Genomic DNA, 5000 nt, shown 5'->3' with positions numbered 1-5000 from the left:
CTACTCCATCTGGCCCACTCCCCCCTCTCCCCTCTCCCCCCCTCTCTCCCCTCCCCTTTATCGTGTTCTCTGGTTACAAGGCTGAGATCAACAAGGGTGGGGGGTGGGGGTGGGTGGGGGGGGGGGTATAAACAGAAACCATGGAACGATGTTGTTGTTGTTATTTTCTCTTCTCGCGAATGCATCTCCACGGAGGCTGTGTGGATATGATGTTACATTGAACCCAGCTCTGGAGTTTTGGTATCAACTTATCTAGAAAGGAGATATTGGTGGTGGAAAGGGGTACGTTGTGTTTTGACTGTAAGCTAAACTGACAGGGGAGGAGGGTGTATGGAACAGCAAGTGTTGATTACTGTAAACTGCCGACTGCTAGGGTCTATGCATTCACACAACTGCAGGGTTGTACAACGTGTGTGGTGAAGTGATGGAATATGCATTTTGAAATGATGGGGTGCTGCACCATTTTTTTTTCTTTTTCAATTAATGGATTTTTTATGCTTTGTATTTATGTACATAATTGACACAACACATGCGCATACGTTTGTACATGCACGAACATAAGCTAATACACATACACAGACAGACAAACAGACAGACAGACAGACAGACAGACAGAGACACAGACACACACACACACACACACACACTCTCTCTCTCTCTCACACACACACACATACACACACACACACACTCTCTCTCTCACACACACACATACATACACACACACGCGTACGCGCTAGCTCAGATATATGCGGGCGCGCAGACGCATAAGATGTTCCTCTCTCTCCCTCTCTGATGTGCATGCCGCTGTTCTGATATTATGATTCCTCCCCTTTCGTTTATGTGACTGTTTCCCCTTAGAGGGCTGGGTGAAAAAAGAAACAAACATTGTTTTGCTTACTCTATTACCCTCAGAAAATGAAATATATTCAAATTTATTCAATTCTCTCTCTCTCTCTCTCTCTCTCTCTCTCTCTCTGTCTCTCTTTCTCTCTCTCCTCCCCGGGTCTCCTTCCCTCTTACAGGTTATCTCTTTTTGAGAGACCGTCTGTCTGTCTGTCTGTCTGTCTCTCAATCCAGTATATGACAGACTGTGACATCGAAATGAAACCAGCAGCAGCGGTCTGGAGCCAATCAAGCAGAGAAATAAGACATTATGGATTTCCGAAACATATGATATTAGTATGGATACCTCGTAGACACATCCCTCTCGCCGTTTCCAAAATTGTTGAAGATTACTTTTGCCCTATTTTTCAACACTTCTCTCTCTCTCTCTCTCTGCTAGGGAGGAGGGAAAATTACTTTCACCTCCGTTCTGTATGTATGCCTGTTTCTGTTTGATCTCCGTCTATGGGTCTTTGTGTCTGTGTCTGTGTCTTTGGCAGTCTGCTGCTGTGCACTCTTATCTTCTCTCTCTGATCTGTAGCGCTTTTCATATATCTCTTTGTTCCAGAATTTAAAGGCGGCGCTCTGAAACGGATCTATTGATTCCCCAACGATATGTATGTATATACCTCCTAGTAATCCATCCCACTTGCCGTTTCCGAAATTGTTGAGAAAAAAGTCTTTGCCCTTCTTTCAAGGCTTTGTCTGTCTTTTGCTAAGGGCGAAGAAAAGAAGAAAAGAAAAAAAGAAAAAGGGGGGTTTGCCCCGGCATCTTTGCGGCCGCGCCTTTACGGGGATGCAGGACACGTGTTGGCACAGAAAAAATAAAAAGCCTGCGACATTATAATTAAATAAATACAACAAAAAACTCTACTCTTGAAGATTTGATTTTTTTCATGCCTGTTTTTACGTTTTGTACTTTTTTGTTCTGAGAGTTCATGGTCGTGAGCTTTAGGGGGGGGGGGGTGGGGTGGGTGGTGGGGGGGTTGAGAGGCTGAGGCGGGGGGTGCCGCACTAGGGGTATAAGAAAAAGGTTGAAAAAAGGGGAGGAGAACGTAAGAAAAAGAGCTAAAAGGCAAAGAGAGTAGGAAGAAGAGAGGGAGAAGAGGAAAAGAGGAAGGAGGCGGAAGGAAAGAGATGAGACCGGCGAAAACGAGAAGGCCAAACGAGGACCGAAAAAGGAAGGGTAAACAGCTAGGGAAAGGGAACCAATAGAGGCGCGAAAAGCGAAACGCGACCAAATTAAAAACGCGAGAGAAGCAAAGAGAGCGGATCAAAAGGCAGGAGAAAGAAAAAGCGAGAAGGGCGAAAAGAGCAAAAAAGGGAAAAAAAGAGGAGCGAAGGACAAAAAGAGAGGAGAGAGCAGGAGGAAAATACGACGAGGCGCAGAGCCGAGACAGAGAGGAGAAGGCGAAAAAGCTGGGAGAGAAGAAACAAGACAACAAGACGAACGACGAAGCAGAGAAGGAAACAAAGATGCGAGAAGACGTCGGAGAGGATAAGCGGAGCTACGCGAGAAGCAGCGGAGAAGCGGAGAGAGAGCAGAGAGAGAGGCAAAAGAGAGAGAGAGCGTAGCGCGAAGGACAAGAGAGGAAGCGAGCGAGAGAAGGAAAAAATGAGCGGCGTAAGAGTGCCGGCAAGCGAGAGTAGAGGCACGGGGAAAATAGAGAGCGGAAGAGGGAGAAGGAAAACAGAAGGAGAGAGTGAAAGAGAGCGCGAAGCGAGAGAGTGACAGAAGCTCGAGACGGAAAGAGAGCAAGAGAAGGAAACAAACAGAGACGAAGCGGGCGAAGGAAAACGAGAGAGCAGCGCAAGAAGGCAAGACGGGAAAACGAGAGCGGGCGAGCGACGAAGGCCAAAAGAGAGAGAGCAAGCGCGAGCGCGGAGGGACGTGCCAAAAGCGAGAGAGAAAACGCGAGTAGACAGGCGAGCCGGACCCACGAGACGCGGAGAGACAGGCACACGAGAGCGCCGAAAAAGAGCGTAACCGCCTAGAGAGAGAGACGGGAACCAAGGAGCGAGGCAGAGCGAGCAGACAGCGGAGCCAGAGAGAAGCGACCGAGCGGGAAGCGAGCGCGGCGGGCAACGAGCAGAGAGCGAGGGAAAGGGAGCGAGAGAGCGAGAAGGAAGGCAGATAACAGAGAGAGAGCGAAAAGAGGCGCATCGGAGAGGAAGTCAAGAACGCGAGAAACGGAAACGGAAGCGGCGAGAGCGCGAGGCCCAAAAAGAGAGAGCCGAGAGGGCCCAGAAGAAAAGAGCGCGTCGGCGCCGAGTTTCAAGGGCGCCGCTGTCCGCGGGGGCGCGGATTCTCTCTCTCCTTCTCCCCTCTCTCTCTCCTCCCCCCCTCTCTCTCTCCTTCCCCCTCTCTCTCTCCTCTCTCTCTCCTTCTCCCTCTCTCTCTCTCCTCTCTCTCTCTCTCCTCTCTCTCTCTTTCCTTCCCCCTCTCTCTCCTCTCTCTCTCCTTCTCTCTCTCTCTCCTCTCTCTCTCCTTCCCCCTCTCTCTCTCCTCTCTCTCTCCTTCCCCCCTCTCTCTCTCCTCTCTCTCTCCCTCCTTCCCCCCTCTCTCTCTCCTTTCTCTCTCCCTCCTTCCCCCTCTCTCTCTCCTCTCTCTCCCTCCTTCCCCCCTCTCTCCTCTCTCTCTCCTTCCCCCCCTCTCTCCTCTCTCTCTCCCTCCTTCCCCCCTCTCTCTCCTCTCTCTCTCCCTCCTTCCCCCCTCTCTCTCCTCTCTCTCTCCTTCCCCCCCTCTCTCTCCTTTCTCTCTCCCTCCTTCCCCCTCTCTCTCTCCTCTCTCCCTCTCTTTCCCCCCCTCTCTCTCCTTCCCCCCTCTCTCCTCTCTCCTCTCTCTCTCCTTCCCCTCTCTCTCTCTCCTTCCCCCCTCTCTCTCTCCTCTCTCCTTCTCCCTCTCTCTCTCTCTCCTCCCTCTCCTTCCCCCTCTCTCTCTCCTTCCCCCTCTCTCTCTCCTCTCTCTCTATTCTTCCCCCTCTCTCTCCTCTCTCTCTCTCCTTACCCCCTCTCTCCTCTCTCTCTCTCTCCTTACCCCCTCTCTCTCTCCTCTCTCTTTCCTTCCCCCTCTCTCTCTCCTTCTCTCTCTCCTTCTCTCTCTCTCTCTCTCTCTCTCTCCTCTCTCTCTCCTTCCCCCCTCTCTCTCCTCTCTCTCTCCTTTCCCCCTCTCTCTCTCCTCTCTCTTTTCGTGTCTCTCTTTGTTGGTTTGCCATGTCTGTCTGTCTGCCTGAGGACGGAAGGTGGTAGAATGGTTAAGACGCGCGTCTTCCAATACAGAGAGTTCATGAGGGTCAGGGTTCAAATCCCGCGGCCCTCGCCCTTTCTCCCAAGTTTGACTGGAAAATCAAACTGAGCGTACAGTCATTCGGATGAGACGATAAACCGAGGTCTCGTGTGCAGCACGCACTTGGCGCACCTGAAAAGATGAACCAGTGGCAACGAGAGTTTCAGTTTTCAGTTTTCAGTAGCTCAAGGAGGCGTCACTGCGTTCGGACAGATCCATATACGCTACACCACATCTGCCAAGAAGATGCCTGACCAGCAGCGTAACCCAACGCGCTTAGTCAGGTCTTGAGAAAAAAAAGGTGAATAAATAATAGATAAGCGTACATAAATAAATAAATAAATAAATAAATAATAATTATAATATAAAAAAGATAGTAATAATAATAATAATGATCATAAAAATAAATAAATAAATAAATAAATAAATAAAAAGACAAAAATGATGATAAATAAGCAAATAAATGTAAAACATGAAGACACACGTTCACACACATACACCCACACATGCATAACAGATATGCACCAAACATGCAACGAGAGTGTTTTTCTCTGGAAACATTCTATAGAAGAAATCCACTCTCTGACAGGTACACAAAAAATATTATATATGCATGCACTCAAGGCCTGAACAAGCGTGTTGGGTTATGCTGCTGGTCAGGCATCTGCCTAGCAGAGGTGGTGTAGCGTATATGGGTTTGTCCGAACGAAGTGACGCCAGTCCTTGAGAAACTGAAACTGTCTGTCTGTCTGTCTGTCTTTTTTGTGCTTGTTTGTGTGTCTCTTAGAACAACGGCAGATATGTGGGTTGGCCACTGTGCTAATAAATA

This window comes from Babylonia areolata, chromosome 20 (genome assembly GCF_041734735.1).
Source record: "Babylonia areolata isolate BAREFJ2019XMU chromosome 20, ASM4173473v1, whole genome shotgun sequence".
In the NCBI taxonomy this organism is placed as follows: domain Eukaryota; kingdom Metazoa; phylum Mollusca; class Gastropoda; order Neogastropoda; family Buccinidae; genus Babylonia; species Babylonia areolata.
Note: the sequence above shows the minus strand (reverse complement) of the source record.